Consider the following 26,372-nt stretch of genomic DNA (forward strand, 5'->3'; position numbering starts at 1 on the left):
ATTGTATTTTGCTTGAGTGATCTGCCTCGTTCACTGTGATGTTTTACATCCTCAACAATTTCAGATACCAGTTGATCAGCTGTTTGTGTGTGCTTGACAGTCTCTATTTTACTCCTAACTGAAGTGTTCCTGTTCTTGCATAGAAGCAATCCTGCACAGAGGTAAATGCTGAACAGCTTAGCTACCGCTTTAACATACCCTTACTTGTATCAGCTAGGTCTCTTGGACTCTGCAAGGTTTGGAGTAATGCCTTTCTTCACAAAAGGTTTGCAGTGATTAGAAGAGGTGCAAAGGAGAGCATGTAGGCAGCTCTTTGATGCATAAAACAAAGCTCTTGACAGCCGGGAGCTTAGGCTGTAGCATCTGAAGAGAGGTATCTGTGACAGGCAGGGCTCCTAGCCGCTGAGCACAGATTGTAGCTCCACTTGAGAGCCGCTCCCTCTCACAAAGACAAAGAACCATTGATAAGGAAATGAGCAGAATCTTGCTTCTTTTTGAAGTCAGTTTTTACCTTTGTGTTTTCTTTGGGAAACAACAGTCTAATCTGACACATTGGTCCACCTGCACTTATTCTAACTGGGAGTCTGAGGAAGCACAAGCAGTACTAAACACTGTCCAAAAGCCTCTCTTTGACATAGAAGCTAGCCACTAATCCTTTTGTGCTACCGAGGTGCCCCTCCTGCAAATGTAGGTGTTACACCCCTTTCCTTCCATTATCAATCTTACTTTTCCATAGCTAGGAGTCTTCAGTGGCTTTCTTCTCAGCACAATCACAAACCCGTTGCATTTGGGCCATGTTTCAAACTGTGTGCCCTTAGTCTGAACTGACCTCAGTGACCTTCCCGACGTCCTCCTCCTGTCCTTCAAACTTGCTCAGATGCTATTTTCCTTCCCTTGTAGGCCTCCTTTCTTCACTGACTTCTTTCTTTTTCATAGATCCTTTCCGCATATTTGCAAATATTAGCGTACCGGGTTCTTGCTGCTTTGTTTTGTTCTTTGTCTCTTCCCTAGTGTGGTCTCTTGCCAGTAAAGAGCCCCTGGTGATCATTTATGTGAAACATATTTGTTGTAGAAACAACTTCTGGTAAGTGTCATGTGCCTGTGCATGAGAGAGAGCAATGTGCTTCTGTGATTGCACCCATAGTTGGCATTGCTCAGTTTTGGACTGTTGGTCCAGTGGCATGCTATTTGAATCATGTCCTCTTTTAATTGAGAAAGTAGATATCTAAGAGATAGAAAATAGATATCCAATGAGAATTGGTTTGTTGGAGGGTTCAGATGACTCGGTGTAACCTGCAGGTCTGTGGTAAGGTATTGTTCGCAAAAGCAGAAACTTGACGAGTTGGGAGGACAGAAAGCATGATTCATGTCTCAGTTTATGTCACTGTCATAAACCTAGAAAAATACCCAAGAAGTAGCTGTAGCTTTAACTGATCCTGCCTGAGAATTGGTTTTGTTCATTGGGAAACATACTAGTAGTTCTTAGGGCTTCTAGAGGGACTTGGTACCATTTCGACATCATGGGTGACTGTATACAAGTGCTTAACAAGATTGCTGGTACAGCCGCGTGGTTTCCTTTGTTTCCTAAAATATAAGTCCTTGTTTCATGAGGCCAGTCGATAGTGGGTGTATATAACTTGTACACATCTTGATCATGAAAATGTTTAAGACACAAATATGTTACTCAATTTTAATACTGACTTACACAGAGGTTTGGAAGAACTTGTTAAATGAGTCACTCCCTCAGAATTATCCGTACGTGGTTAGGAAAAAACGCCTTAATAGCTGGGAACATGTTCTCTCTAATCTTCTAAATAGGTAATATGAAAGTTAACATGGGGAGCCAGACAGTCAAATACACTATAAATAGTTAAAAGCTATCTCTGTCTCATGATAAGAGTCAGCAAAGCTCAGCTGGGCTGACAGCCTCGTTAAGCTGAACTTCCTGAAGAAATTGAAACTGTCTTGGAGTATGTTTTCTGTCCTTTTTTTCAAAATGCTTTACTGCTACAGTTTAATGTTAAAGAGATGTCTTGTCACTTTATTCACTGACAGTCGTGGAGTCAGGTGCTGAGCAAGTTTGACTCTTCTTAGATGAATGTTCTGGAGTGTATGTGAGCTGTAGTCTCTGTTCTGATACAAGAATGGCAGAATTTCACCCAGGAAGAAAGAAATGCATGGAGTCCATCCACCTATACCTGAGAGAGATGCAGGAAGCCAGTGGGAGTAAAAATGCAATTGCAAGGAAGAACAAAGGGAAGATGAGACAAGCAGTTCTCATCTCCGGGGCCTGGCTACTTCACTAGTAAAGATTTGGGATTTGCAGGACTTTCCCAATTTCATCTTCTCAGAAATGCAGCAGTAACTGTGGAGCCCCATGTAGTCCTGAGGAAAGTCCCGCCCCCCCTGCAGAGACCTTAAAATGCCATCTTGTTGCAGACTATGATCCAAGATTCGTTCTTAACGCCTACAAGTAAGTGCTGGTCCCATGCAGGATTGCTTTTAAGTGTTTGTCCCACCTGTAAGTCTAATCAGCACTGTACTGGATTTAAGCATCTGTTGTGAATTAATCTAGTTTGTGCAGACTGTCCCCCTGCCTTTTACTTCTACTGTTGTTATTCTTCTGGGTTCTGGGCCATGCATGCATTTTTGTTTGTTGATGGTAAGTGCCCTCCATGGTATGTCTGCTGAAACATGGTGTCAGCACAAAAACCACCCTGAAGGGTAAGATAAAAAATAAAAAATAAATAAAAAAATCCTTTGTAGGCAACTGTATAGGAAGTATCTTCAAAGGAGCTCTATGAAGAGCATCCCTTGAGACTTAACTCCCCTGATAAGCCAAACAAACATGGGATCAGTTAATTTTTCTAGACAGAGTTCACGTCTTTCAGAAGTTTCTGTCTGAGAGCAAGTAGGGATCTTTGAAAGAAGTGTTAGATGTAGCCTACCTACGATGTTTACTGTTAGTTTGTGGTTAAAACTTAAGTTGATTGTACAGCAAAAAGAATTTCTGCTTTAGGCGAGGAGCTGACAGTAGCAGAAGCTTGGCTTCTGTTTGTAGGTGTGTGATGGCCTGATAAGGCCAGCCCACCTGGGGGGTGCCAGCCAGCGTAACTTCTGCATTTGTGTTGTATTGCCAGACACCCCTCTAGCAAGCTGATCTGTCAGGGCCAGCGCTGCTCCTTCGGAGGGGTTAATTTTGTCTCACTTTCTGAACACAAGGGAGTAAAACTTAGCCTCTATTCTTTTGTTCCCCCATCATTGCCCATGTTAATTTAATTTGACAGCCTGGCGAATAGGATTTGTCAAATACTGTAACCTTAAGCAATGCAGATATTGAAAACTGTGCTTTAAATTTATATAATCCAGATGTGAGAACCAATAAAAAGGTCTGATGAAATGAAATGTCAGGCTTTGTGGGGAGAGAAAGGGAGAAATACTCTTTGCTGATTATTTTTCCACATGGCATAAAATGCAGAGCAGGCTTCAATCAATGATATTAGCCTCTAAGAATAGAAGTCATTTCTGTCATTGCAGTGCTGGTAGGTAATGGTGAGTTTCAGTGTTTTGGTATCAGTCTTATTTACAAGACTTGTTAAGTAAAAACAATTTATGTTTGGGCAGTGAAAAGGCTAGTCTCGATAAGTATTTACTGCTAAGTTGCTGAAATGATCTTCAGCTCGGAATTGTAAAGTCTAATTATGCAAACCCTGCAGTTTAGTGTGTGAAATGTTGATTACCTCACTCTTCCCATCAACATAAGGTACCACTCAAATAGAAAATGTTTCTCTCTTAGTAGTCCTAATAAAAAAGCCACTGATGTAATGATTTTACGTCTGCTGGAGTTACCCAGTTGGTGTAAGGCAAAGAACCTCTAAAGAGTGGGTGGTAGAAAGCGTGTAAGCAGCTGCTGCGTGTGTTCTGAATCAGTGAGCTCCAGCATCCTCTTTGGGAATTTCACTTGTTCTCCAAAATATGCTCACAAGTTATGCGTATGAAACTAGCTCTGTTACTGCAGTATTTATTCTCTTTATTGGAAGAGCCTAAAAGATAATAGTTAAACTAATTTTCAGCTAAATCTCTTCACTCTCTCTGGGGACCTTTCTTTGGCAGATGCGGAAGAAATACTGAGTAACACTAGGCAGTATTTGTCAAACAATTTATTCCCCCAAAGTGCAATTTCAGTTTAGCTAAAAATGGGCATCAAAATAATTTGAATGGGTATTCATCAAATTCAGAGCATAGTCCTAACAGGAGAAAAAGTTAGAAAATTTGAGACATTTTGAGTTGATATTTAAAAGGTAAATTTTAGTGTCAAAAATTGCCTACATTTAATATAAAAGCTAAAGAAACTTTCAAAAAAACCCACAATTTTTTACTCTTTAAAAATAATCAGGCAGTAATCCAGAAGAGTTATGTGTAGCTCAAACAATAGGTGGTCTCCACACCAATATTTACTAACCTGATTTATCTGTAGTGTAGTGTTGTGATATGATAAGATGAAGCAGGACTCTTCTTAGACTTATTTCATTTCTCCACCATTTGAACCAGGTGTCCAGAACTACATCAGAAATTGAATTGTATTTAAACCATCACCCTCAGTTCCATAGTGAGAAAAAGCACCTTTCAGTTTTTGACTAAAGTTAGACCTGAATCCAGACCATCTCAGTCTTTGATTACACAAAATCAAAATGTATATGGTATGACAACATTTTGCAAATCCAACCCGAGCACTGGCTTTGTGCGTCTCGGGTGGTTTGCTGAAAAAACCTCAAGTTATACTGGGGGGAAAAGCAAAGTACTTTGAGAAAATGCATGCGTCAGAATTTTTCCTACTTCTGAGATATCAAATTGTAACAGCTGTGGGATGCAGCCCCTGATGTCACCTCGTTTAATAAAATAATTGCTCAAGACAGAGCCTTGTATATTATAAACTGAGTCATGTGAAGTTAGGCAGTTAGTTAAGAGGCTGAGACACAGCAAGTCTCAGATAAGTTACACCTCTTTTTAATGACACTCTGCTTTGTCTTACTACAGGACTACCTATTATTCTCTGTCTGTAACATAAGGCTACTGTTACTCCTTACATCTGAAGGGAGAGTTTTTATCATTATTATTTATCTCTTTTTAAGCTCACGAACCTAATAGGTGTGTTTGTGAAAGAGCTTCTTCAGGCTGTTGTTATGAGAAAGAAGTTTTTATCAAAGTCAGTGCAGTTGTCAGAACTCGAATTTGAGGCAAACCCTGCCGTTTCTGCTGGAATATCCAGGTATCCCACCCTTTCTAGGCCACATTTGCGATACACTTTGTATGCAACCAGCTTAGAAGTTCAGCGTGATGTTGTTACTAAAAGGGCAAAATTCAAGCAGATGAAATTTTACGGCTTTGAATGTTTTCCAGGAGAAGTATCCTCTTGCAAGTGCAAGGTACAATAGCTATATTTGAGAAAGAAAATGCTCCCTAAGTTGTTCTGTCCACAGTTTTGTGTATGCTGTCACGGAGAAGTTTCTGCATCAGTTGCAGCTAATTCAGATGGAGACAACCCTGCTGAAAGATGTCATTGAAGGCAGATCCACGTTGAGAAATCCCATGTTTTTTAAACAATGCAGTATCTGTCTGGATTGTGGCTCTTTGAAACCTTAGTATAACCAAGCGCAAAGACAAAAGTAGCAGAAGTGCCATTTAACAAACTCAGCCCCATTCGGCTGATCATATGATCTAGCCTCTTGGGTTTGTTTGATTAATTCATTAGCTGTGTAATCCATTCGTTTCTGCTGTGGTTCCATAAATCACGTGCTTGCCAGAGTGGAGAGAGTTGTTTGAGAGGATGGAAGAACCATTAAATAGAAATGAGGGTATGTATAAAATGTTCGCCCTGCATAGCTGGCGGGGATGAGCACTGGCTCTGTACAGTATGGGGCGGAAAGACCAGCTAAACCTCAGCTGCTTCCCCTGTTTCTGGTTAACGTACTAAACATGGTACAAGGCTATTCCCAGGAGGGACATAGTGCAGCTTCCAAAACTGGGGATAGCTTTCTTCTGTCATGCTCAGCCATGGCTTTGTATGTTTTTACTCCAAATTACAACATGGTTTTAATCTAAACAGATGTCGGTTCTGTACACCAAGCACATCAAGTATATATTGCAAGGATAACAGAATGGAAGAAAGTAACGTGGCTCACAGAGTGGCTGTGTGATAGTCCAGGGCAGAGGAGGGGGATGCGGAGGAAAGGACTGAGCAGAGAATTGACCCCCTAAAGCAAAGCAACTAATGGAAAAAGTGGTGAATGAATAGAGGTATTGTATTCAACTTGGCGGAACAGATTCCCCAAGGAAAGGTTAGGTTCCAGGATAAATGAAATATCCCTTCAAATAGCATTCTACCCTGTCCAGATATAGGCATGATGATTACCTGTAAAGAAACAGAAGTCGGAGTATTTATCACTTCCATTCTAATTTATGTGGTTCTGAAAGTGTTCTATTTTACCGTGATTGGAGCGGCTGCATTACCAGGAGATTCTGTCTTCCTGGAAAATATTTTCTTCTAGGATCTCTCAAGCATTTCCTCTATTATTTATTATTATTGTTATTTTAATTTCAGCTTTTTATACTTGATATTGGTGGAAGGTGTAGGCTTTTTCCACAGTCACTGCAGAAGTCTATCTAGAGAACAGGGTCAACACTGTGCAAGTCTCCACAGCTTGGTATTTCTCCATGGTCTGGGGGTACCAGATGGCAACCAATGCAGGATGAAAGGTCCACCACTTTTGGGCCTTTTTCTTGGGTCTCTTGCAAACCTCAGAACAATCAGGAGTGAGGCCTCCCACAGGCAGGTGAAGAGACTGAATGGTCTCTCTACTGTTAGGTTGTTGCATGGGAAGTCCCAGAGCAATGGTGTGGAAAGAAGAAGCTGGTTTGGAAAGGGGGTGTAAATGGAGAAGTGCTGGTTTTGGAAGCCTTGGAATGATTTGCCTTGTTGGTACAGGTAGAGGATATACAAATGTTTAAGAAGGTTGCCATGAAAAGTAGATGGGACTGAGGAGGGAAGAAATAGATGGGACCCCTCTTAAAACCTGCTCCAAGGCCGGAAGGCTGTACGGTGTTATGATGGCATTCTCTTGACTTCATGGTAAGCTAGGCTTTTCTGAGTGTTGTGTTTTTAAGTGATTGCTGTTATGATTAGTAAGTTGCAGGACAATTTCAGTTTTCACTGCAAAAACATGTTGGGTTTTAGCTCTTGTGATAGTGATTAAAAAAAAAAATAAAATACATGAAGTGTAGTCTAAAAATGCAGAAACCTGGATGGACCTGAATCTTATTTATAATAATACCTCAAGATAATTTTTTTTTTCTTGTTTTAAACTCCTGACTGTGAACAATATTTGCAGTAATGAAATATATATTAGGCTGGTGGGGGTAGGTCAGATACTTATTTGCTTATTTTAACTGTCTGCTTCAGCATTGGTGTTTTCATTGCCATAGTTTGTCAGAAACTCATGTAAGTGCTGCACAAAATGCTCTTGTGGCTTATGGAGTGCTTCTGGTTATTCAAATTCTATCTAATTATCAAGCATATAGATATGATCATCCACTTAGTAGGTCTGCAGTTGTCACTAATATGGCAATAGAAAAGAACTGTGGTATTTGTATTGTATTTTAGAAAGTTTTGTTAAACTTTTTGGAAAAAGACACTTTACAGAAGTAGTCATATGGGAAACAGGCACCAAAAATTGTCATTCTTGGAGTATGAATGAGAGTGCAAAGGAAAGAAACAGTGTAGAAAGTAGAAATGGCTTAAAAAAAAAAAAAAAAAGTCAACCTGAGACGTGTTCTCTTTAGTGTATATAGTGGTGTAGTCCTGTACAGTCACACTCTACAGCTGCTACTTCTCCAGCCAGGCATGCAACAGTTTCACTGGAGCACTCTCTGAGGACTTGGCATTGCTTAGGCTGTCAAGACCAACAACAACACAGGGTTGCTGAAACATATGAAGCACGACTTGAATAGCGCCAACACTTTATAATGTTACAGTTTTTACCAAAGTAGAAGGATCTTGCATTGAACTGCTTTGCGTTCAGTTCTTTTTACAAAGCTACACCTCTGACTTCCAGTTTTTGAGAAATATTTTTCTTTTGTACTCTAGCTTTTCAGGGACGTTGCGTATTCTTGGTCTTATGCTTAGATGTACTATATTTTGACAGTTGCTTCAAAGCTTAAGTGGATTGGGCTCCAGAGGGTTGTAGATTCAGAGTACATTTTCAGATGGTTGGGGATGAGGGAGGGAAGTCAAGTGTCATAACAGCATCTGAACCCTGGGAAGCAAAATGGTATTCGGTAGCAGAGCCAATATGATAATATGAGAGCAGAATTACAGGACAATTGGGACTAAGTCAGTACTCTCTGAAAATTTTCTCTCTGAAGCTGCTTGGGTTTATTTTATAGAGCAATGGAAATGGCCTAAACTCAAGAGTAAAGGAAAATGCGGAATTTCAGACATCGTTCTCACACTGGCTGTCTCCCCTTGTGGCCATAGGTAGAACAGTTTGTTTCCAATCTGTAAAACATGTTAACACGCTTGCTGTCGTTCCTCAGAGACATGGTATTGGAATTAGCTGTCCATTTATTTATTATGTCATTATTGTATTTATTTACAGTTTCTTAATGTGCTGTAATTCATTATGGTTCAGAATGGGCTTTAGCCATGGAGATTTTCTGTGGCTCAGAGAAGACCACGCCTGCTGTACTGCTCTGTCTTATTCATTTGAATTGCCAGAAAAAAAGCTAACAAATTGGCATGAGCTTAGAGGAGAGTAATACAAATGACTCAGGGACTGGCTGGAGGTGTTAAATTAATGATGTGAGATTAAAAAAGATAAATATGTGTAGCTTGGTGAAAGCTGTTTCCCTGGAGTTAATTATGCCATATTATTTTAAAGATGTAAATGTTGATGGATTTGCTTAGTGTGCTCCAGAGAGGTAATTGGCAGAGCATAGAGGAAGCAAAAAGGAATTTCAAGTTGAATACCAGGGGAGAAGGATTTCCTGACAGTAGATGTGTTCTGTCACGCAGACTTGCAGGGAAGTGCTGAAAACCCCACTGCTTGGAACATGGAAGTCTCCTGCATGAGGAAGAACTCCTGAACTGTGATAAAGATGTAACCCACTGAGTCTCGTCTGGTTCAATTACTGTAATTAGAGACTTAGATACTACTACTGATACAGCAGTAACTCAAATCAGAGATGAGCACTGTAGAAACACACAAACAAACTTTCTGTATCTGTTATAAAATCTGTAAAGCCACTGGGAAGCTCTAGGCCAGCTCAGAATTGAGTACTGGTGAAGGGCCACAGCCGACACTGGTGTAGTCAGTCTGCCCTTTTCTGTTCCCCACCCAGCGGAGATCCAAAGGCACCCATCTGGGGAGGACGGCACGTCCATCACAGCAGAGCTGCCCTTGGAGTACCTGAGAAAGCAGCTGCAACAGCTCCTACTTGAGTCATCCTCCATGCACAGGATTGCAGTACCGTGTGCCTTTTGAGTTCACAAACACAAAAATGCTGCCTGAGGCTGTCAAGGTCCTCCTGATCTGTAATTGTAAAAACTACTATTGGAAGGTTCGGTGACTATAGAGAAAACTTCAGTTCTTCACTCAAGGGAAAAAAGTTCAACTTAGCAGTTAATTAGGAATATCTTTTTCCTTTCTTAAATGAGTTTTGTTTTCCTTAGATTCCAGGTGTTCCTGTGCTGGAACCAGAGCTGACCTGAATATTTAAGGCAGGATAGCTGTGGCACCCTGGAGTTTCTTGCAGGCAAATTTGTCCTGGTAGTCCTAGCAGCATATATTAACCCATGCTTATTGCTGTGCTCTTGTAATTACTGTGCTTCCAGTGATCAAGGCTAACTTGTTCAGACTTACCACAAGCATCTCCACAATGCTCACCAGACAGCTAAGCATTTTGCCTAGAAAATAGCAGCAGCAAAAAAAAAAAAAAAAGAAAAAAAAGAAAAAAGGTATTTCTGCCAGTTAAATAAGACTGAAAGCTAAAATCAAAATGTGTTGATTGTGCAGCTTATTTAGACCAGACAGTTCCTGAACTCTGGTCTGTAGAGTTAAGGAAGAAGCCAGCCTTGATCGTGACTTTTAACTTGCCAGGCACTGGGTTTGATCAGAGAACTGGATCAAATGTCTTTTGTAAACAAACCAGTACATTCAGAAACCACATGTGAGAAATTATAGTTATGAAGCCCTAATCATATTGAATGGGAAATACCTACATTATTCCCTTAACTAGGAGCACTTATTTTTCTGAAGAATGACTGAAGCTGGGACTTGAAGGCAAAATCCTGTGAAGCGTGTGTGTTGTGTAGCTTGTTGACAAGCTGCTGCTTTGCTAAACCAGCAGGCCTCTTACACACTCCTGAATGAAGTGGAGAGAAAGTTTGCTGCCTGTTTGTCGTCTGTCAGTCCCATGGGTGCCCACCCTGCATGGGTGGCCCCCAGCCATGTGCTTAAAGCCTCCCTGCTCTTCAGAAGAAATCTCTAAAATACTTAGGCAAAGATGACTTCTGAAGTACAGTGTTCCTCTTCAGTTGTCGTCACACATAGGAGTTCGTGGACTCTTCTTGTTACATCTGTGATTATAGGCATATGTGAGGTCACATAAATAATGCTTCTGCCAAGCTTCATTACCTACCTTGGTGAACCCTGCAGGATTTTGTTCGCCACCTGTAATACAGTGATAGCAAGAAAGTCCAGTTCCATTCCCTTCCCCTGTCATCGTTTCATTGCTTGTCTACAGCATTTTGCTGTGCCAAGCTTCAGCCATAGCAGAGCAACTCTTAACCTCTAAGTCCATGATTTCTGTTTAGCAGCACGTTGTTTTTATGACATGCACGAAGCCCATCCCATAGAGCTTTAGGGCATCTCAGAAGTAGGGTCTACAGAGGGGGCTGAAATCCTGAGCAAAGACGGTGTGAAGTGTTGACATTTTCATGTCATCTTTTTTTCAAGATGCTTCTGTTTTGGGACATTAAATTGGAGATAACTAGATTTTATGAAACAATCCCAGTGGAATTAAAACAGTGAAATTGTTAGAGTTGCTGAAAATCAAAGAATCCCTGCTGTTCCTGTGCTGGGCAATTCCAGTACTTGAACACTTGCCACCCTCACACAGGCAGCGTTTTTATTGAGATGTGTGCTGCCACGCAACCAAATATGAAAAACGATGTGAGAATTTGAAATGCTGTAATATTTTGCTTTTATTGAGCTCTCCACTTAAAACTTGCTTCTTACATGGAGGAAGTGTGGTGTAGATGCTGTGTAAATTAAAGCCACCATGAAAACTCTATTTCCAGGAACAGCTCCGGCAGTCGGGAAGAGTAGCTGACTTGTCAGGCTGTTCTAGCTTTCCTTATCCCCTCGCTGCCACTCACACATCAGAATGCACTCTCTGCATCCCATCAGTAACACTGCTCCAAAGAGAAACGCTGTGATAAGAAGTAGTAATGTGTCTGCTCCATTCATTAGATGTATTGTGACTTAATGATAACACTAACTGAATTGGCTGAATAAGTGCTCTTTGGGCATTATGCCAGTGTTTCTGGGAGTTTGTGTAACAGACATGCTTCTGAGGAAGTGAATGCGATATGAGTCCGTCTTACAGTAGGCACTGATTTGGTGTCTGTTCTTGTGGTCCTCACCATCTTACAGCTCTGAAGTCATACATACCAAATTATATGGTTGCCTGTTTGATGCTAGCAAGCACTGTTTTTTGTCATGGTGATGATGACTGGAATTAGCACTCTGCAGATGGTATTCCCTGCCCTGTTGGCATATTCACCACCAGCCAAGCTCTTCTCGTTTGGTTCTTGATCACTGCACGTTCCTGGTCTTGGCCCAGAGAGGTCAGCAGCTCTTTCCTTTACCTCTTTCTTTACCTTCCACAGTCTTCATTTCTCTGACATAAGAGAAATCAGAAAGCAGAAAAACTTCTTTGTTTTCTTTCAGGGATTCCTGACAGCAGGTGCTACCGATCTTACTTCCCACTTATTAGTCCTGCACATTGTCCCCTGCTCCTTCTCTGAACTTCTGTAAGGGAGGACCACACAGCTTCACGGGCAGGGCTCAGCCTTTCTGTGAGGCTCCCCCTATGGCAGTAAGGGCAGGAAATGCTAAAATAATTAATGGTGGTGATACCATCATCATTAAAGCTGAGAGCTCTTTCTCATCCTTATAAGTGCACTCTGTGTGTCTGTCCTTCAGCAAAATCTGAGTTCTTTCATTATTTAACCTTTATTTTTACTCAAGCACAGGTGCATATATAGTAGGAGACATTTCAATTATTTACTGCTTTAGTTGGTTAGAGATCCCCTGGCCTCAACTAGAAACCTTATATAGAGGCAGCAAGTAGGCAGAGAGAAGAGGCAGGGGTGGTAGTGGTGTGGTGTCTTTTTAGGAATTCTGCTGTGTTTTGAATGCAGATTTTTCTTGTTTTCCCCTTCAGTCAAACTTTAAGCTTCAGCAAGCTGCTTCTAACTACTAACATATGTCAGGGCGTGGGGAAAGAGATGCAGGAGGGAATACTCCAAGGAGTACGGTAGCATTTCTACATTCTCTAAGCTAGTCATCAGCTACTTCAGTTGTAAGGCAAAAAAATTAAAATGAATGGTCTGAGACAGCAAGATTGTGTCATCCATATAGTGATTGTATAGCAGATCATAGTAACTGTAGTTTTCCTAGTGTTTTCATTATGAGGGAGGATCTCAAAGCATTTCAATGCTTTGTAGTAGTAAGGTGTTTATTGCCCCTACTTTACAAATGAAATCATGAAGGGACAGACAAAGTTAGATCTTGAATTTCTTGATTCGTAACAGCCATTTACTGCTTTCAGTGTGAGATGCTGTACGTAAGAAGTTCTGAAAATTCAGCAATTAGTGATAGGGTGGGAGTTAAAACCGTGTCTGAGGTGATGGAGAAGGCATGTGACAGAACTAAAACCAGGACCAAGGTGTTTTTCCTTTTTAATTCTTTTTTTTTTTTCTTTTAGCTCCAATATCATCATCACTTTTGTCTTCAGAGTCAAACTACTACTGTCTATCAACAACCAGCGCTTGCCTGCTGTAACCAGACAAGGGCTATTCTTGCTTGTACTTTTTGAAATGCATTCATTGAACTGTCCCTGATGGTGATCTCAGTCAACTGTTTTATTTTAGTGCTTCAGTCTTTTACTGTGCAAACCACTACCTGGGGTCCACCTCACCATTTTATTTTCCCACCTCTGCCTTTGAACATCTGAGAATATTCTTTCTATCCCCACCCCTCCCAAAATAGGTATTTCTTTTTTTTCTGTCTTGAAATAGTCACATGTATACCATATTTAACTCCTTAAGAAGCATAAAGTTGTGATTTAAGTGCTGTCTTCTGTCTGCTTCATGGGAAGACAGGTTGGTGTGGAAGTAAGAGTTGTAATGTAGTCTTTTAAATCAAATTACTTTAATGTACAGTATGTGCCAAGGCAGTATCCCCATTATTTTTTGGTCTCATATTTGAGTTGCCTATAACAGCTCTATGACTATCGTTGGCAGTGAGAGATGAAAAACAATGGCTATAAGGAGTAGAAAAATATATCTTTCAGATAATTGCAATCAAAATTGAGGTCCGCTGGTACTGCAGTATTTAGCTTTCTGTTTCTGTGCATTCCTTCATTACCTGTTGTTATCACCTGGGTTTCAGTACTGCACAGGAGCTGGCTGAGGCTTTGGTTCAAGTTTTGTTTTGAACATATGCTCTGTCCTTTTTCTTTTTTTTTTTCTTTCCTTACTTTTGGCTAAAAAAAAAAAGAGAAGAAAACTTTGATTACAAATCTCGGTGAGTGAGTTCTTTGAGCTACACCAATTGTTTCTGGAAGCCAATTATCTTGTGTTAGTAAATGAACCAGTTAGAAAGAATGTTAAATATAGACTTGCAGCAACAAGTCTTCTGTCAAAAGGGAACCTCTCCCTAGTTCCAGATGAGATAGCAGTAACAGCCACCAGCTGGTAGGAAGGTGAGAAACAGAGTAAACCAGGAACAGGAATAGAATTGTAAGTATTATACAATGAGCTTCTTCATGTGTGCGTGCGTGGGGGGGAAGTTTGTGAAAAGCAGAGAACCAAGACTGTTTCCCATACCACACACGTGGTTGTGTGCTGCTGGTACTGTAAGGAAAGCCTCTTTCCCTCTCGCTTGCCCCTTCCCGCCACCCACCCCCCATTCCAGACTTGGTAAATGTTGAAATGAAATAGGAATTTGAATGCTGACTCAGAGGTATCAGCACGTATTCTCTCTGGGTTGCTTTAATTCCTGCTTTTCCAGCTATAGCAGGATTTCTGCAAATGAAGTTTCAGGCTCTCAAATGCATCGACGTGCCCAGAGGGGAGTAATGAAATCCAGAACACAGCAATTCAAAACATTCCTGATTCCAAACCAATCCCCTGAGTCACTCGGTGCAAAGGACACAACTGAAGAGTGAGCTCAATTCAAAACAAACCTGGAGTTCATTATCAATTTGGGTTGATTTAATCTCGTAGACCTTTCATTATTCCTTTCTTGGACTCTGTGAGGTGAAAGTTTTATCTTCCACTGAAGAGAGAAAGTGTGTTTTGTCAGTGACGTGCAGCATAGCCTATTCACATTGATCTGACAAACTCCAGCACTTTGTAGTCCAAAAAGGAAGCTCGTGTTGAGAGTAGAGCACGGTAAATGGTTTACCAAGAGTCAGTGAGCTTCTTGTGCCCCGTTGTATTTATGCATAAAATGGATGTGATAAAATATGAAGTTCATGCCTTTGACAATAAGTATACCACCACCGCCGCCCCATTTATTTTCTGCATCTGTAACTTGCCATGTGAGGTTGTTGCTATGTTAAGCAGATACTATGCCAAGGTAGCAGATGTTGAGACAGTGTCAGATATCCACAAAGTTCTCTCTTCTCAAAGAGTCTGGTCTTGTAAGAGTATAGCTGATATTGAATAGATCTCAGGTGTCAATGGCTGTACTGCATAATTAATTACAACTTTATATGGCAGAGAGAGAGAGAGAGAGTAATGCTGTCTGCGTGTGTTAATGGTAATGAATGGATCTATTTACTAGGGATCTAGTTCAAATGGTTTTAATCTTTCCACTGGTTTATCATTTCATCCAGACTCTTCCATTAATTAATTATGTGGTAGTTAATCCTTGTTGCTGTTCATATATCTGTTCCATCTGAATAAATTTGTCTTACCTAGCTGACTAAGGAACAAAGGCATTTATGAACTCGTTTGTGCAAAACATGACCCCAACTAAACTATACATGTAATCCTAAGCTTAGGCAGTCAGTCACTTCTGCTACTGTGAAGTACATTTACCTCTGTTTCACAATAATATGTCTTTACGCATATAGTGCACATTTATTTTCAGTGCATGCTTAGTACAGCCTGGCTGAGGTAATCTTGGTGTCAGCAAGAAGTGGATGCTGCGGATGTGGCATGCCACCTGTCCTTTGGCTGGAGTGATGGCAGGGAGTTAGGGGCTCCTCTGCAGATTCACCCTAGGTGTATAGACTGTGGAAAAGCAGGGGACAGTGCTCTTATTCCTGCTGGCACTGGATGTTCCTCTCAGCTACAAGTCCATGCCAGGTTCCCGTGCATGTAGCTGGTGGTGAGACACAGTCCGCTGGTGCGGTGTGGTTCCTGCACATGAGCAGCAAGTGACATACCTTCTACGTGTGAGCTTTGTCCCTAAACTGTGAATTTGGAGCCTGGGGGCTATCGTGATGTTTGAATTAGGTTGGCTCTCAAGAGTGTGATCTCTCCTTGCTTTGACCTGTCCCTGCACAGACAGTGAATGTCTTCTAGATACAACCCAAGCTTTTCTTGAATTGGGAAACAGCTAAAATATAAAACTTTTACTCATGAGCTACAAAACTGTGCATGTTTCCCAGTTGTAACCTAAGGATGTCATTTAATCTCGAGACTCTCTGGATGCACAGTAACCATGAAAGCTCAAGTGAGAGTTTTATTTTCAATACAGAGGGGAGGTGTATGTATCATTCATGATGCAAAATGTAATGCAGTAAGCAGGTATTTGTGCTTTCATTCAGGTTAGTTATTCGCCTCTCAAAAAACCTAGCAAGTAATAGGTTGGGTTTTTCCCCCTCTGCTGATCACACTTTATCCTCTTTCCTTGTGCCCTTCTTATCTATTCTTAATTCTCTGCAGAAATGCTTCGCTGAACGTCAGTCAGATGTGTAGTATTCTGGTGTTCTCTGCATGGGCTCAGACGTTTTAAGCAGTTTCTTTGGAAGGCCTATAAATTGATTTAGTAAATAGGAGTAATCTTACCTTAAACTGCTCTCCTCTACGAAAATAAAGACAGGAATTGTAAAGAAAAGTTCTTGGTTAATGTTTGAGTATGAATCATAAGTTGCTTCTAAGGATATCTTAGTTTTGATTGGTTCTAGTGCATATGCTGCATAGTCAAATTTTGATCTGATTTAAAACCCTGGCAAGCCTTTGATGTCACCGAGGTTATGCAAGGCTTACTTTGCAAGCCTCTCACCATTTCCTCCTGCCAATACAACCCAGACTCTCAGTCTCTTCAAGAGGAGCAAATGGTTTACTGGGAAATTTGCTTGGTTCACCAGGGTTTTCCTGTGTTGTGACATGTAAGTAAGGCAGAAAGGAATATAAGCCATCAAAAGCAAGTCTGATGTGTTAATCTGCCACTGGCTGGCCTGCAAGTGTGGTGCTGGCTGAATGCCGAATGCATGAGAGATGGGTAGGTGTACCTGTATGCCTTCCCCTGCCCCATTTAACAACAACTTGGGGGATTGTCTGGTTTTTAGGGTCAAGAAAAGTGCGTCTTCAGCTTAGCCTTATTTTTCTGCCCAGAGTCAATTACCAAACTGCACTGTTCATTAGTATTCTTCCTTCTTTAAGGTAAGATGTCTGGAGGCTGCTAAAGCACGCTTGCAGATAGTGGAAGGTATACTGCAGAACGTAACTTCGGCCTGTGCTTTTCTGCAAAGCCTTTCAAGTGCCAGAATAGTCTCTCATAGTCTCTTTTTGCGCATCCTGATGTTGGTACACAAGTCGTATAAGGCAGAGGCATCACGGCACCCTAGTGTATGCAAGACGAGGAACAGGTCTTTCATTCCTGTGTTAAATATGAGTCGTCTTTTCTTGGGACTGCTATCAGGGTAGTCCTGTTGTTGCAGCGGGCTGTCTTAAATATGCCGATTCCATGCAACTAATACACTGCTTAACTATGTCCGTGGTTCCATTTTGGATAGTTCAGGCAGAAAGTTTAATAGCGCAGTGTGCTCTGTTGTCACAGTGGAGAAGGTGCTATTCGTGGCTTAGCTAAGCCTGGCAGCACGTGGCTAAAACATGAACTGGGACGTGTAGAAGGTAGGACCAGCCCAGCACAAGCTCTCCACCAAACCCAAAGCTCACTTCAGGACACTTGCTATATATCAAGACCTGCAGTGCAAGGCACTGTGTTTTCTCTTCCAAACAGCTTTCAGTGTCAGATGAGCTCTGGCACTCAGCTGCGACAACCACAGAAGAGGAAACGATTAAAGAAGGAGGATGGAGATGGCTAAAGGAGAGGAGAAGGGGGAGCTGCATACACAGAAAAGCAGAATTCCAGCTGCTTGTTTGGATAAAACAACTCAACTAATTGTTGTTAGTAGAATTAGTCTTGCTTTTTCTCCAGGTGTGCCCCTGGCAGGTGTGTATCCCTTGATTTTCCCAGTGTTTGTACTGCAGAATTGTGGTAGCTTGTGCTGCAACATCTCATAAGACTGCTGTAAAGAGCATAACAATTTGGGATTTGTTTGCTTTTGTAGCTTCTGGACATGGCCTTTCCTGCAGGTCTCTCATGACTCCTGAATGCTCAAATAAGAGAGCCCCAGGGGCTGCTGATCACACTAGCCTTATAGTATGGGCTAACAGTGGTGGAGTATGTATGTGGTTTTGCTTGTGAAAAGAAGTGGAGCATGTTTTTAAGGAGCGTATTTCCTTTCTGCCTCCCCTCAGTGCCTACAGATGTTATTTCAGAGAGGACTGCAACTATGCTGGTTTGTAGAAATCATAGATTGTGTTGTTTCCTAAAATCCCCTTCAGTCTCTCATGCATCTGTGCATGTATACATTCCTGTAACTCAGGACTGTTCTTATAGGTTTCACAATGAGATATATTTTTCTGGGACTTACTGGAAACATTATCAGAGAAAAATAAACGCTGTAGAGAAAACTCATAACTGGTGACCCAGCTATGTTGTGTTGTTTCTGTCTGTTTTTTATTATAGTTGTGGTTTTCACTAGATTTGCTTCAGCTGTGATTTATTTTAATCTTCTGCTCTGGCATTTGCTGTTTAAGTTTGCATATTCCTTGCATTTTGTTGAGTGTTACTACCTTTCTGTTCCCTGAGTTGTGGGATTGTTTTGAGGTGACATCCAGGCCTTTGTCTTGCTCCTGACTTGCTCCTGGTTGGCCAGATCTGGGTTGGAGCTGGATTCCCAGGTTCCTAAGTAGGGCGTTTGGGGTTTTACTTAACATAATAAATAACTCTTTGGTGGCACTCGAAAGTGTCTAGGAAGATCTTTAAATCTTTTTGATTTATTATGTGTAAGTTCTGGGGCCAGTCTTCAGTAGAGAGGTTGTGGGGTGAAACAGGAGCAAAAGATTTCTGTGTAGATTTGAGGTTCTTCTGGTTCTCAGGGTTAGATAAAATGCAACTACTGCAGAGCCCAGGGTGTCCTTCATATTCTGTTGTTAAATGTGGCTGTTAGGGGCTTCTGTTCTGCCAGAACTGCGGGCTTTTTCTAGTTCTCGATCTGTGAGCTCAGAGCTCTTGCCTGCAAGACCTGCAGTCTCACACTGCGTGTATTGTTTGGGCAGGAACTTCTCATTTGGTTACCAGATGATTCACAGGCTTGCTGTGATACTGGCTGATGTCATGTGTCCTGCTCCCACGTCCACAGAGCTCACACAAATCCTCTACTTTGCTTATATTTATTTTGTTTCTTTTGTAGTGAAAAAAGTGGCTGCAAACCTCAGTTGTGGAAAGCAAGTGTGGTCAACTACGACAAGGTTTTCTGGCTTTCCTTCCCCTCGTCCTTCGTGTGCGTACACACACAGAGTACAGCCTTGTCTTTCCTGCCTAAGCTGGGATCTGATTACTCTGTATCCCCCTTCTGCTCCCTCTCTCCCTCAGCTGATAACACGAACCCTGTTATTAATACAAGCTTTGAGAGCGTTCTCTACCTCAGTGCAATTTTGTCCATGAAACTTGTGCAAAAGATGCTGTCCCTGCTGCCCATGCTGCAAAAGCAAACACGCGGCCGTTTGGCTGGCATGGCAGTGCTAAGCAGGCTGATGGGGAACTGGTGATACAGTCTGTCTGTCTAAACAGCCAATGCTGCTCTTTTGTCCCCAGTCATTCCTGTGCAGCAGGGAAGTGTGGTGTCTCATAGAAATCAAATATTGCCTGCCATGTCCTGTTATCTTGGGGCTTGAGTTTGTGTATATTGCCCACTTGCCAGACGGGACCCTGCTCCTTATCTTCAGTGAGCCAGCTGGCTGTCATTTAGGATGACGTTAAGCTGCAGCCGTAGCCCTGGGAGAATGGAGTTGGTGCCACGGGCACGAGTCACCTGGCCACGGACTGCGAGTCTGTTACTGGAGGGACTCTGGGTACAGCCGGTGTCGTTTGTCAAATGTCCAAGGGTCTTGCAGCTGCTGGCCAACCTCCACATCTGATTTTTGTATTGAGTGTCAAATGTAAAGAAGCCAAACCAAACCCTCAGTGAGCAGAAGGATGCCTCGCAGGAGTGAGCAGCATGCCTGGGATGGGTCATTGTCTGCCTCTTCAACCTGAGAGCTGGCACTCAGAGATCCAGACCTAGAGCTCTGGCAATGGGCTGCAGGGCAGGACTCAAGTACCGATACACTGCCCTTGCTATTGGCCTAACGTGAACTCCCATTGAAATGTTACGGCTTTATTATTCAAAATGAAACTCTGTGTAACCATTTAGGCCATTTTACTCTTTGCAAGGCTCTGTCTCCAAGCAGAAGAGCAGAGAAGCTAAGTGTTTAGCAGAAAAATGTAACTGGTAAACCACAAGAACTGGAAAAGAAGCGTGTGAAATAACACTTTCCCTCCCCTTTCCATGAGGCTTCAGCTTGATAGAATCTATGTAGCGAAACAAAGCAAGCATTTTTTCAATAGGATGCTGTTTTTTCTTTCTTTTTTTTTTTTCCAATTCTGTAACTGTATCACTTTATTTTAACCCTCTAATTTGATATTACCAACAGACTTCCAGGTAGGCTTTTGTTGCCTTAAGGAACTTGAAGAGAACCACTCTTATCTTGACATTTGTTTTTCAGAAGATGTAGCAAGATCTCCAAGACACTTTTCACTTCCAGTTTCTGTATAAGTAGGTCTGAGGCAGCCCCATACGGCTTAGTTGGTGACAAACTGAGATAACACGATTTGGCTTTCTTTGGCCAGTAGGTAGCAGGAGATGGTCCAGTGAACCTAGATGTAAAATTGCTTTGGGTTGAGAGTGGTATCAAGTGGAATATATTGCTGTGACACTTGCACTGCCTCTGTATGACATCTTGAGAAAGTGACAGGTTAAAAGCAAAGCCTCCAAAGTCAAGCATCAGGAAAGAGAGACTGGCATTCCTTGTGCCAAACAGAGGAAGTTTAACATCTCTTCTATTCTCCTAAATGTTTGCTATGACAGAGTAACCAGTAATTGTGTGAAGCTGCAGAAGGTCAGTGTTACAACTTCGTAAATGGCTCTGTTTTTTTTTTTTTTTCAAAATTTGACAGAGCACCCAATCTTTAAAATGTTACTATTATTTTGGAGCACTACAAATGTGAAAATGACAGCAAGGACTGTCTCCTTGCCATTCCCTCACCCCCTGCTTCCAGTGGTATGTGCTACAGCTAGTTCATGTTCATGTTTTTTTCTTTCTTTTTCTTTTTTTTATTCTTTTACAGATAGCAATCCAGCCTTTATACGTGGCATGCTAAGCTGGTTGCAATGATATGCTGTAAAACAAATTAATAATAAGAAAAATTTATTTCAGACTATTTTATGTGGTGTGATTTATGGGCATTCCAAAATCACTCTGCTTCCGTCATGCAGGATCAAACAGAAGATGTTGAATAACAAAATGAACAAGGAATGTTTTTTTTTTTTAAAGGCTATGCAACAGCAGCATGTGCTTTCTAGCTGGATGGGAGAATGTATAAATGTTGAAAAGAGATTAGAGGCGTTAGGGTGAGCCAAGATATTGTGCTTTTTAAAAGAGCAGGGAGGGGAAATTCATCCATTTCACAGTCTGGCTGCGAGCCTGCCAGCCCTTAGTCATGGCCTTGTGAAAGGCAGCAGAGAGGCTGAACTGACCATTTACTTGCCTTTTATTTTTGGAAGGAATGGGTTTGGAATAAAAATAAAATAAAAATCTGACTCTCTTACATGACGAAACAATCCATTATATTTTGGCTATTATTTGAGAAAGGACGGCTCTGCCTGTCACAAACTTGGATGCGGTTCAGACTCGCTGTGCCAGAGACCCCCACGGGGCCGGATCCCCGGGTCCCAGCTGGGGTGATGTCATTGCCAGTGGCTGAAGTTGCTCAGGACCAAGCAGGGAATGTGGAGAGCTGCAAGGAAAGAAACAACTTTCATCTAAAGATGACAACCTAGGTCAAGAACAGGTAGAATGATAAGTGAGTGGCACTGTGCAGTTTCGGTATGGATGGGCTCCATACAAGAGGGGACAGTGGAGCACCTGCGCGTGGCTCAGCCGTCTGAGTATCTGTTGGTGCAGTCCCATCAGGCTGTGGTGGGGAAAGGCCTTTTCCTCTGCTAAGAAGCTAAATGGATCACATGCTCCCGGCTGGAAGCCAAGTGGATTCATTACTCACTGCAGAATTGTGGTAAACGATCCTCTCTGGGGCCTCTGCCGTCTGCGTACCCGCAGGAACCTGCTCTCCTGCGGGACGCTCTGGGACTCTTACTTAATCCACTGTGGCCCTCCTTCCAGGGTACTCGTTTTCCTTTCCCTTTTTAACCTGACTCATCCGCTGTTCAAAAGCAGTATAAATATGAAACAGGAAAAGTCCTTGGTCGGAAGTTGTGCTGCAGAAATGTACAGTATATCCTTCCATACTAGATGCCTTTAAAAATCTGAACATTTAATAAAAATGTCCATATTATTCCCCTGTTCATAGGTGGGGAAAGGAGGCAAGGAGTAAAATGTCTCCTTCAAAATCCCTCTGAACAGAAGACCCCACTGAGGATATAATCAGGGAAGTCTAGCGTCCCGTTCCCATGTCTGGAACAACATCCTTCTGTAGCTTACCTGTGGCAAACCCAGCCCCGTGCTCATCTGCTGATGATCTGCAAGGCTCAAAGCTTCAAACTAAGGGAAGCTTTGCGTAAAGCACCAAGTGAGGATGGCTGGCGAAGCTATGTCTTTTAGTCTAACCACAACTGATTTATTGCCCTCCAGTCGCACTCTGGCAATGAGGAGGACTTCCGATGTGTGGATCTGGTGACGTTAGGAGTGGTTTGCTGCTCCACTGCATGCCCAGGCTTGCCTTTCATCTCCTGGCAGCCTTCTAAAGGCCGGAGAGCACAGAGAGGTTTTGGCCTTATCTCGTAACTCGTCGTAAAACGGCTTTGTCAAATAATTGGTTTTGGAAATGTTTTCTATCAGTATGAAAAGCTTGCACTTTCATCAGGACATAAAAGGTACCACGAGTGCAGAGGTCCAGCCCCTGTACCACATGTGGGTTTGGACAGAAGGCCTCTGGGCTGTTCCCTTACTCGTCCCCGTGGTCCCCTGGGCTGGCAGTTTGGGTCCCAGTTGTGAACACCAGAAATCTGCAATTCCAGCCATATCCACCTTGCAGTGAAGAGACAATAAACTGATTGCTTTTCAGTCTAATGCTTCCATCGAGAAAGCTGCTAACTGTATCTGTTTGCTGAAGCTCTTCTTGCTGTTTGGGTTATTTTTTCTAAGAAGGCTTTTGGGGGGAAAAACAGAGTTATGAAATAGCCTTGCTCTGAGGCTGATGTATAGTACTGTGCTTTATATAAAGCAGTGAACTAGCACTTGGCCTTTCGTCTCAGTGGGTCATGCATTCAGTGCTCACAACAATAGGATCTCGCCTCTGTGAAGACTGATCTGAGAGCTTTTGTCTGCCATACTGCTTCCTTCCTCTGCCTCTCAGAGCGTTTTCCAGGCATCTCTGAGGCCTCATAAGTGGGAAGCAGTATTGTTAACTGTTTAACAGATGAGAAAACTGAGGGAAATGCCTTAGTCACATGATTTAGTGGCAGACTGGACTAAATTCAGTGTTTCTGCTGCTGTGTCCCATGAGCTATGTACTAAGCCTACTGTTGCCTTTACAGCCTACTAAGTCTTTTCCCACTATAACCTCTGGTTCAGCACAGCCGTATGGTTTATAATGCTACTTCAAAATAGTTTCCCTTTTCTTTTGAGAATAGAGAAGTTTTTCTTCAAAATATCTACCCTCCCCCAGATTTTTATTTTTAATCATCCCCTGCTGAAAAACTCGACATCAATCTGATCTCAGCTTGCCCTTCCAGCAGGAGAGAGGGGTTTGCATAGGCCCCATTGAGAGCAGGGAATGTCAGCGCCTCTCTGGGTTATTTAAGATATATCTACGATCTAATAAATCTCATGTTGTCATTCTAATGGTACAGTAACTTGGAAATGAAAGAAGTCAGCTGGGGGAATGTGTGCGCACTGGAAAAAGCATCCGAAGTACTGTGCTGGGTTTGGATTCTCGTGCGGAAAAATCTTGGAAGCTGTTAGTCTGGTGCACAGAAGCAATGAAGCAAAACAGTGATGCTGCTCTAATAAAGGGAGAGAATAGGAGAAATGGTATACTTCATGTTTCAGTTCCTTCTGGACTCTTGCATTCTTTTTTTTGTAGTGATGCAAAGTTGTGGTGGCACTGTCCCCTAGGAGAAAGCAAACATAAAGAAAGTAAGCCAGGGGGTGACCAAAAGAATACTCAAGTAGACTTGGGTGTCAAATGATGGTGGTGGTGGTGGTGTTGTTTTTGTTTTTTTTTTTTTTGTGCCTCCCAGCTCTATATACTGAATAAACTACATCCACATAGAAATGCCTTGCTCTTTTAAGCTGTAACTCAGGTACAGTGCAGTATGTTGCATAAGACTGCTCTGTGGAGAAGTATTTTACCTGAAGACTGCATAGGTGGCCTGTCTAATCACTCCAGTAACTAATACTCCAAAACAGGAAGAGAATGGTTGGGTAACCACTCCTGTTTTCCCACCCTCTTCTGTGCAGCATGTCTGACTTCCAGAGCTCTGGATTTCCTGCTCTGCCACAGTCCTGAGGAGCAATGCAGGGCAAGGTCTTTGATGCCTGTGCCTCCATTTCTCCAGCTGCAAAACAAAGATCCAGTTCTCAGGTTTCAGGCAGCATGCAGGTGTAGGCAAAAATGCATTTTCTTTCCTTGTGCTTGGCAGGGAGAAGGAAAATACTAATATATCTAAAGTGCACTTCCTTTCATTGTAAGATACAATAGGAAAAATTGGGAATAAAACTTGATGCAACAAATATACTTGACTTTTAGTTGTGGAAAAGGCATTTCGCAGCAAAAATCAAAAAGCTATATAAAAAACATATATAGCCTCTTTGAGATAGCTGACCTGTGTTTGGCTGGTAGAATTTCCTGCGTTCTGCTTTTCACTTGCTCTGTGCTTATAAGATTTATATACTATATGGATTAAACACATACAGTATGACCTATGGTATGGTTTAGACTTAACATAGACTTCAGGGATGATATGATTAGGCTTATAAGAGACGCTCTTTCCGAGTTGATGAAACTATTCTTACTCAAATCAGTGCCTGAGATCACTTTACAGAAATCAATGAAGGCCCAACATCTTCTGTGAGTCTGGATGAAATGCTCTGCCATGCATACTTAGGGACTGTATTTTTCCATCTGGAGATGCTGTAGGTGTTCATGGAGGTATCTGATGGAGAGGAAACTTGCTGATAACTTGGAAGGGGAGCCTCTTTATCCTGGGCAGATTTCTTATGATTTAATGAAAACTTAAGCTCAGATATTAAATGTTTTTGTTTCAGCGTTGTACCCTGGAACTTCCCCCAGCCCAAAAGGATTAAGTGATTATATTTTTTTCCAGAATGTCAGCTCTGGTGGCAGATTAATGGGAGATTACTGGGGCTGTTTAAGAAGATTCACCATTGTAAGAATTGAATTTTCAGAAGCTGAACCTTATTTAAGGTCTTCTTTCATCAGACCACTCCAGTCTGTATGGGTCTGGGAGAGGTGGAAAAGGTAGAAAAAGTCTATCAAAAAAAAAAACTTTTACATTTGCCTGAAGATCTTTCTGAAAAGGTAACATTACTAAATAGTATTTCTGTATAGACAGAAATCTTGAGGAAGGAAAACTTGCACAGAGGGTGTCAGTAAGTTTCATGGCAACTGGTATTCCTGTGTTCTGACACTTGCCACTGTACTAGGGAACAAAAAATACATGTTTTGTGAGCAGAGAATTTCCTACCTCTGTTTCCTCGACTGCAGATTTTTTTTTCTATGATATAACAGTAATGTTTGTACTTCTGCAGCTTTTACCCAAGTATTGCACCACATATTAAGATGACCAATACATCTATGTGAGTACTGTGGAAGGGTTCCCTAACTGCCCTATAGTAGCAGCCTTCGGGGCTGAATATGGCAGCTGTTAAGAAGCACACAGGAGCAACTTTACACAACAGTTTAGGCCGGGAAATGAAGAAAACTGTGAACTACATGTGTCACAAGTGAGTTAAAACAGTTGGAAAGACGCTGTTCATGTTAAACTTTATCAGGATGCTTCATTAAAATTTCAGCTTTTGGAAAACAAGTGACGTGAGCCGAATAGTTGGACCTCTGAGAATGCGGCATGCAAATTCACTACATTTGTAAAATAAATTAATCATTCAAAGTTATGAAAAAGTAGCCTGTGGGTTACGTTAAAATCTGTATCATTTGTCTCCTCAGCAGACATGGCCGGACTGAGTCACAAGCATGAAAGCTTGCTTGTAAATCCTGCGTCTGCACAACTACATGAAAGTTTTCACTTTCATTTGAAAATGATGTTACAAGAATACGCTTTAAATTGTGTCCTCGGTGACTGAAGGACTATAGGAATATCTGCTTAACTGAAGAGAGTCTAAAATGATAGCCCTGTCCTGAGTGTTTTAGGCCATGGTAAGACCCTCAGAGAATCAGCAACACACAGCCAAGCCTGTCTTGTCAGTA

At 41.9% G+C, this 26,372-nt stretch overlaps 1 protein-coding gene and 1 long non-coding RNA gene across 2 annotated transcripts in view; one reads left to right on the forward strand and one right to left on the reverse strand.

Annotated features, from left to right (window-relative positions):
- Window positions 1-26,372, forward strand: part of ABTB2 (ankyrin repeat and BTB domain containing 2) — a 141,498-nt gene that overhangs the window by 45,653 nt on the left and 69,473 nt on the right. The gene's annotated exons all lie outside the window — the stretch shown is intronic.
- Window positions 21,518-22,662, reverse strand: LOC118250737 (uncharacterized). Its single transcript, XR_004779521.2, has 2 exons — window positions 22,406-22,662; window positions 21,518-21,704 (listed from the first exon to the last, which is right to left on the reverse strand). It is a non-coding gene; the product is annotated as an uncharacterized LOC118250737 (long non-coding RNA).

This window comes from Cygnus atratus, chromosome 5, assembly GCF_013377495.2.
Source record: "Cygnus atratus isolate AKBS03 ecotype Queensland, Australia chromosome 5, CAtr_DNAZoo_HiC_assembly, whole genome shotgun sequence".
In the NCBI taxonomy this organism is placed as follows: domain Eukaryota; kingdom Metazoa; phylum Chordata; class Aves; order Anseriformes; family Anatidae; genus Cygnus; species Cygnus atratus.